The following is an 8,821-nucleotide window of genomic DNA, read 5'->3' as shown; positions in this document are numbered from 1 at the left end:
GTAGAAGTCTTTGGGCCATCTCTATTCCATCCTCTCCAGCGAGAGTGCGCTATGTGAGCACTTCTCTCTCCTCTATTCAGGGATCTGTGGAGGTCTCGGCACTCAGACCCCACCGATCAAAACTTTTGATGTCTACAAGTTTGTTTGTTTTTTTGAAAACTCAGTGACCCTTTAATCCTGGATACAGATTCTCAATATAACAGCGTTGGGCCTTATTCATGTGTCTGGTGACATCTGCGACAAGATGGTCAGTGGTATATCTGTTGGGATATCCGTGAAGAATCTGTGTTTGGTCGGTGTCTGTTTTTTGCCCTCGTCACCCTTATTCCACAGACACTACTCGTCTAAAAATAATTTCCAGAGCATCACCTACCGATAGTGTGTGAAAACCACTGACAGAAGACAGATGCCAGCTGTGTCAGTGATTTTCACGGACCCATAGACTTCGTTGGGCGTATTCAATCTGCATTACAGACATCTGGACATCTCCTTCATGGCACTGGGTAATGAGGGTTTAGGAGGGGTGAGCCACTGAATACAGTGGCAAGAGTTTCATAAAAGTGAGTTATAAATGGGTTGTGTCATCTCAAACATTAGTGGCATATCACTTGTCTATCAATCAATGTCTGATACCTGCAAGTCCCATCTCAGGGACCTGCAGCTAAGGGCTCATGCACACGACCGTATGCCCTCCGAGACATATGGCCCGCTCACGGACCGTATATGTCCCAGAGTGGCATACATCGTTCGCACAGCATCGGGTCGCCCGCGGGGCTATTGTCCCGCACTCAAAATCATAACCTATGATGCTGTGCGCTCCCGTGCGCACGATGTATTCCTCTCCGGGACATATGGCCCGCTCGCGGACTGTATGTCTTGGAGGGCATACGGTCTTGTGCATGAGCCCTAAAACAGAGCCTGCAAACTGAAGGAGTGGACAGTGCAAGCGCTACCACCTATCATTTTCTTCTATGTAAGTGGCAGAAATGCCATAAAAATGAATGGGAAGCATTTAGGGGGCTGACAGAGATGGCAGAGCTCTGCTATTTCAAGAAGTCCCATAGAAATGAATACAAGGTGCCATTCTAGAGAGAGGTGCCAGTCCCACCCAGACATTGGTCGTCATCTTCAATCCTAGTGAGGCTTGTCGCCGCCTGCCATTGGCCATCTAAAAAGACTGAATAATGGCTGCAATTGGAAGGGGTTAAAGAGAACCTGTCAGAACCCGGCAGCACTAGACTACCTGCTGTGCTCGCTAATGGTGTCCTTATTAGGAAAAGTAGAAACACAAGATTTTGTGCAAAAAAAAAACTAAAACATTAGTCCTCGCTCCAGCTGTATGTATGCCTTACTATTTTTGTATAATTTTAGCTTTTTTTTTTTTTTTACTTTCACTTTTTTGTGATTAAACTTGTCCCTTATTTATTTTTACACAGCATATTTCACTTTTATCTGAGGTGTGCTTCTACTGTGTATATGGCAATCATTGAGTACAGAGATCAAGAGGGCAGAAACTGTATAACAGAAAAAGTCACCCCTCTGTCTTTTACCACCAGGTACCCGGTCCTATGTCTTCTTTATACTACGTGCAGCCTCTAGAAGACATAGCACCAGGTACCGGTCCTATGGCTACATCCACACGACAGTAACGGCGTCACACGGCCATTTTTAGCACCAGTGAAAGTCTATGGGGCTCTTCACATGGCCGTTTTTTTTTTAACGGCCAATGAACAGCATCCGTCCAAAAATAGGACATGTCCTATCTTTGGCCGTTTTCATAGCTGGACAGACCCCATTGAAATCAATGGGACCGTTTTGAACGGCCGATTGACAGGAGTGCACCAGTTAGTGGCCATTTAGGGGTTAAAAAAAACCTCACCTCATCCACTTGTGGTGCGGCAGTCTCTTCTCTCCTCATTGAGCAGGACCTGCCGAAGGACCTGCGATCTGTGGTGATGTAACCAGTTGGGAGCGCGCAGCGACATCATCGCGCACCTTCAGCAGGTCCCGTTCTGTGAAAAGAGAAGTGACTGCTGCAGCGCGAGCAAGTGGATAAGGTTTTTTTTTTTGGCGGGACACTATGGGGGCATTATATAAACAATGGGGCACGTTATAAAGCTGGGGGCCCTTAAAAAACAAAACAAAAAGAAAAACACACTAATGGGAGACATTATTTAAGATAGGGGGTCTACATTGGGGGCATTATTAAAGCTAGGGGCAGAAAAAAAAGTATGATATACACTATGGGGGACATTTATTTAGCTGGGGGCCTACATGGTGGCATTAATAAAGCTGGGGGCAGCATAAAAAAAAAATCTTACACTATGGGGGACATTATTTTAGCTGGGGGCCTACCATCCTGTGGGTGTTCTCAGAAGGGTGGGAGTAGAAATAACTGCCAATCAAATTCATCCATTTTTCATGTCCGTTTTTAACTGACATGAAAAACTGATGCAAAATGGACATTAAAAATGGACACACGGACAGAAAATTGATGCACCCACTGATGCAAAATGGCCATGAAAAACTAACAGTGTCCGTTTTTAACAGACTTTTTTTTTCACTGTCGTGTGCATGAGGCCTATGTCGTCTTGATACTATGTGCAGCCTCTATCCAGATTTACGAATTGTCAAGACGGAGTTAGTTTAGACCAGCTGTCTAGACCTGTACCAGATTTATCACAGGGGCTCAGGCTGGTGAAGGGATTGCTACTTTCCTCCGACTCTACGCCAACTATTGGTTGGCTTACTTTTAAACTTATTTTTATGGTGGAATCGTTGCCTCTTTTGCCTGCCCCATTGTCAAACATGGAGAAAAGTTGCCAATTTTCACCTCTTTTTTAGGGTTCGTTCACACGAACGTGTGCTGCCCGTTGCCATATTGCTGACCGCATTCACTTCAATGGGTCCGCAAATCCGGAGATGCGGAACGGAAGCACTATGGACTGCTTCCTGGGGTTCCGTTCCGTGCCTCCACACCGCAAAAAGATAGAACATGCTCTATCTTTTTGCGGACCCCATTCAAGTGAATGGGTCCATGATCCCCATGCGGCTACCCCACGGACTGTGCCCGTGCATTGCGGACAGCAATTTGCGGTCCACAGCACGGGCTTCACATGGTCGTGTGAACAAGCCCTTAGGCTTCATGCACATAAACGTAAGGGCTCCGTGCCCATGCTGCGGACCGCAAATTGCAGTCTGCATTGCGCAGGCACAGACCGAGGGGCAGCCGCATGCCGATCGTGGACTCGTTCACTTGAATGGGATCCGCATCCGACTGTCCACACCGCAAAAAAGTAGTGAATGCGCTACTTTTTTGCGGTGCGGAGGCACTCCGTAGTGCTTCCGTGGGGTTCCGATCCATGCCTCCATTCCACATCTCCGTGATTGCGGACCCATTCAAGTGGATGGGTCCATGATGCGGAATGTACACGGCCGGTGCCTGTGTATTGCGTACCCGCTGTATGCGGGCCGCAATACGGCCACGGGGGGCACACGGTCGTGTGCATGTAGCCTTAGATTTTGCACATTAGTAAATTTGAGCCAGTGTATTTTTACAGAGCTGCAAATTTCCTCTCCCCGTGCAACAGCAAGATGCAGCAGCGGCCGTGCAGAGATCAGAAGCGACGTGGGTGCCGGGGAGGGGTGTAAGTATAACCTATATGAGGGGCCCAGGCTTTGGGGGTGATTATAGAGGTTGGATAACCCCTTTAAGATGTTTAAAGGGGTTTTTGCCAAGTATTAAAGTTCAAATTAACTATCTGATCACTGGAGGTCCAATCCCTGGGAGCCCACTGATCCAGCTAACGGGATCCCAAGTCCCCAGCCTGGTGGAGTGGCAGGTTGAGCAGACGCCCTGCTGCTCCATTCATTCTCTGTAGGGCTGCTGGAAACAGTTTAGAACTGTATTCAGTTCTCTTCAGTGGTCCCATACAGAATGAATGGAGCAGCAAGGTGCATGCTCGACCTGCTGCTCCGCCAGGACAGGAACATGGGCTCCCATTCTCTGGATTGTTGGGGGTACCAGTGTTCGAACCCCCAGCAATCAGTATTGAAGGGGTCGGACCCCCCAATCATTAATCAGTATTAAAGTTATCCCCTATCTTGTGCACAACCCCTTTGACTTCACATATGTTCAGCCCTTGCTTCATGCAGGACATTGTTGTCAGAAGTGATCCCATAGTTTCCTATGGGAACAGTGTTGTCAGTCACAGTCAGTGTCATCAGTTGTGACGGCCGACATCTCCTAAGGCCAGAAATGCAGTGACTATGGAAACCGGAACAAGTGCATATACATAGATTTGTGTCTGGATCAGGAATAAAATAGCTGGCTGTACACAACTGATATATGTGAAACCAACCAGCTACAAAAAATTTCCTTAGAGCCTGCTTACTAAATTTCCACCACTAGATGGAGCCATACTCATAAGATAAATACAGAGCATTGCAGTTTAGCGCTGGATCTGTGCACTTTGGGAAAAGTATTATTATTTTACCTTCTTTACATAACCTCAACATATTCCAGAGAACTTTACACTTTCTTCAGTTAATATGGCAGCGGTCATTTCACTTTGTAAGAAGAATATGGATAGAGCTTCAGTTAAAACCCAAGATAACCCCACTACATCATGTTCATATGCAGATCAGAGTTAAGTGTCATTTAAAGGGATGAGCGAACCCGAACTGTATAGTTCGGGTTCGTACCGAATTTTGGGGTGTCCATGACACGGACCCGAACCCGGACATTTTTGTAAAAGTCCGGGTTCGGTGTTCGTCGCTTTCTTGGCGCTTTTTGAAAGGCTGCAAAGCAGCCAATCAACAAGCGTCATACTACTTGCCCCAAGAGGCTGTCACAGACATGCCTACTATTGGCATGGCTGTGACTGGCCAGAGCACCATGTGACCCAGCCTCTATTTAAGCTGGAGTCACATAGCGCCGCCCGTCACTCTGCTCTGATTAGCGTAGGGAGAGGTTGCAGCTGCAACAGTAGGGCGAGATTAGGCTGATTAACCTCCAAAAGACTCCATCCATTGATCGATCTGCAGCTGTGGATGATTGAATTGCTCACTGTTTTTAGGCTGCCCAGAGCGTTTTTCAGTCTCTTTTTTTCTGGGGTGATCGGCGGCCATTTTGTGTCTTGTGTTGTGCCAGCACAAGCTGCCACCAAGTGCATTTAACCCTCAATGGTGTGGTTGTTTTTTGGCTAAAGCCTACATCAGGGTGAAGCTGTCACACCAAGTGCATTTAACCAGCAATAGTCTGTTTATTTTTTGGCCATATACTACATCAGGGGCAAGCTGCGCCTGTCACCAAGTGCATTTAACCCTCAATAGTGTGGTTGTTTTTTGGCTAAATCCTACATCAGGGTGAAGCTGTCACACCAAGTGCATTTAACCAGCAACAGTCTGTTTATTTTTTGGCCATATACTACATCAGGGGCAAGCTGCGCCTGTCACCAAGTGCATTTAACCCTCAGTAGTGTGGTTGGTCAAGCTGTCACACCAAGTGCATTTAACCAGCAATAGTGTGGTTAATTTTTGGCCATATCCCAGTGTAATTCTGTCAGTAAACGTATACCTGTCACCCAGCGCCTAAATACTAGGCCTCAAGTTTATATCCAGCTAAATCTGTCGTTACTGCTGTATTGTTGTGGCTAGGCAAGTTATTTAGTGTCCGTCAAAGCACATTTTTTGTTCTGGGTTGAAATACAATTCCCAATTTAGCAATTTCCTAATTTAGTGGTTTCTGCTGTATCAGGCCTACTTTAAATACATCCCTAAAAGGGTATATCAGATTCAAGGTGCACATAGGGTCATTCTGAATAACTTCACACACACGCTACAGTGCATTTCCAAGTCTAATTCTGTCAGTAAACCTATACCTGTCACTCAGCGCCTAAATACTAGGCCTCAAATTTATATCCAGCTAAATCTGTCGTTACTGCTGTACTGTTGTGGCTGGGCAAGTTATTTAGTGTCCGTCAAAGCACAGTTTTTGTTCTGGGTTGAAATACAATTCCCAATTTAGCAATTTCCTAATTTAGTGGTTTCTGCTGTATCAGGCCTACTTTAAATACATCCCTAAAAGGGTATATCAGAATCAAGGTGCTGATAGGGTCATTCTCAATAACTTCACACACACGCTACTGTGCATATCCCAGTCTAATTCTGTCCGTAAAACGTATACCTGTCACCCAGCGCCTAAATACTAGGCCTCAAATTTATATCCTGCTGAATCTGTCGTTACTGCTTTACTGTTGTGGCTGGGCAAGTTATTTAGTGTCCGTCAAAGCACAGTTTTTGTTCTGGGTTGAAATACAATTCCCAATTTAGCAATTTCCTAATTTAGTGGTTTCTGCTGTATCAGGCCTACTTTAAATACTATCCCTAAAAGGGTATATCAGAATCAAGGTGCTGATAGGGTCATTCTCAATAACTTCACACACACGCTACTGTGCATATCCCAGTCTAATTCTGTCCGTAAAACGTATACCTGTCACCCAGCGCCTAAATACTAGGCCTCAAATTTATATCAGCTAAATCTGTCGTTACTGCTGTACTGTTGTGGCTGGTCAAGTTATTTAGTGTCCGTCAAAGCACATTTTTTGTTCTGGGTTGAAATACAATTCCCAATTTAGCAATTTCCTAATTTAGTGGTTTCTGCTGTATCAGGCCTACTTTAAATACATCCCTAAAAGGGTATATCAGAATCAAGGTGCTGATAGGGTCATTCTCAATAACTTCACACACACGCTACTGTGCATATCCCAGTCTAATTCTGTCTGTAAAACATATACCTGTTACCCAGCGCCTAAATACTAGGCCTCAAATTTATATTCAGCTAAATCTGTCGTTACTGCTGTACTGTTGTGGCTGGGCAAGTTATTTAGTGTCCGTCAAAGCACATTTTTTGTTCTGGGTTGAAATACAATTCCCAATTTAGCAATTTCCTAATTTAGTGGTTTCTGCTGTATCAGGCCTACTTTAAATACATCCCTAAAAGGGTATATCAGAATCAAGGTGCTGATAGGGTCATTCTCAATAACTTCACACACACGCTACTGTGCATATCCCAGTCTAATTCTGTCAGTAAACCTATACCTGTCACCCAGCACCTAAATACTAGGCCTCAAATTTATATCCTGCTAAATCTGTCGTTACTGCTGTACTGTTGTGGCTGGGCAAGTTATTTAGTGTCCGTCAAAGCACATTTTTTGTTCTGGGTTGAAATACAATTCCCAATTTAGCAATTTCCTAATTTAGTGGTTTCTGCTGTATCAGAGCTATTTTAAATCTATCCCTAAAAGGGTTTATCAGATTCAAGGTGCACATAGGGTCATTCTGAATAACTTCACACACACGCTACTGTGCATTTCCAAGTCTAATTCTGTCAGTAAACCTATACCTGTCACCCAGCGCCTAAATACTAGGCCTCAAATTTATATCCTGCTAAATCTGTCGTTACTGCTGTACTGTTGTGGCTGGGCAAGTTATTTAGTGTCCGTCAAAGCACATTTTTTGTTCTGGGTTGAAATACAATTCCCAATTTAGCAATTTCCTAATTTAGTGGTTTCTGCTGTATCAGGCCTACTTTAAATGTATCCCTAAAAGGGTATATCAGATTCAAGGTGCACATAGGGTCATTCTGAATAACTTCACACACACGCTACTGTGCATTTCCAAGTCTAATTCTGTCATTAAATCTATACCTGTCACCCAGCGCCTAAATACTAGGCCTCAAATTTATATCCAGCTAAATCTGTCGTTACTGCTGTACTGTTGTGGCTGGTCAAGTTATTTAGTGTCCGTCAAAGCACATTTTTTGTTCTGGGTTGAAATACAATTCCCAATTTAGCAATTTCCTAATTTAGTGGTTTCTGCTGTATCAGGCCTACTTTAAATACATCCCTAAAAGGGTATATCAGAATCAAGGTGCTGATAGGGTCATTCTCAATAACTTCACACACACGCTACTGTGCATATCCCAGTCTAATTCTGTCCGTAAAACGTATACCTGTCACCCAGCGCCTAAATACTAGGCCTCAAATTTATATTCAGCTAAATCTGTTGTTACTGCTGTACTGTTGTGGCTGGGCAAGTTATTTAGTGTCCGTCAAAGCACATTTTTTGTTCTGGGTTGAAATACAATTCCCAATTTAGCAATTTCCTAATTTAGTGGTTTCTGCTGTATCAGGCCTACTTTAAATACATCCCTAAAAGGGTATATCAGAATCAAGGTGCTGATAGGGTCATTCTCAATAACTTCACACACACGCTACTGTGCATATCCCAGTCTAATTCTGTCCGTAAAACGTATACCTGTCACCAGGGGTCAAGTCCTGGGAAAAAAAGTGTGGGAACTCACCCAAGATCCACTGCAACCCCCCCCCCCCCTCCAAAAAATAAAAAAGCATCAGAAAATCTAGCATGCTGTAATTTGTGTCGCTGCAGACAAAAAAAAAAAAAAAAAAAAAAACACTTTTAGAAAAGTTTGTCCTGGGATTCGATCTCATGACCTCTACACATCAGAGGCAAGGCATATACCCTCACAGCTATGAAAGCTGTCTAGCTAGTTACTTAAAAAAATAATAATATAAGACTTCTACTGTAGGTAACTTTGCCCACTGTGTATGGATGTAGCAGAGCTGGGTGTGTTGGGGCAGCTGTCATGTGTATGGTTGTACACTAGGTATCAGTAAACTAGGTATCAGTAGAAGTCTTATAAAAAAAAAAACACTTTTAGAAAAGTTCATCCTGGGATTTGAACTCATGACCTCTACACATCAGAGGCAAGGCATTTACCCTCACAGCCATAAAAGCT

Source organism: Bufo gargarizans, chromosome 3 (genome assembly GCF_014858855.1).
Source record: "Bufo gargarizans isolate SCDJY-AF-19 chromosome 3, ASM1485885v1, whole genome shotgun sequence".
NCBI lineage: Eukaryota > Metazoa > Chordata > Amphibia > Anura > Bufonidae > Bufo > Bufo gargarizans.
Note: the sequence above shows the minus strand (reverse complement) of the source record.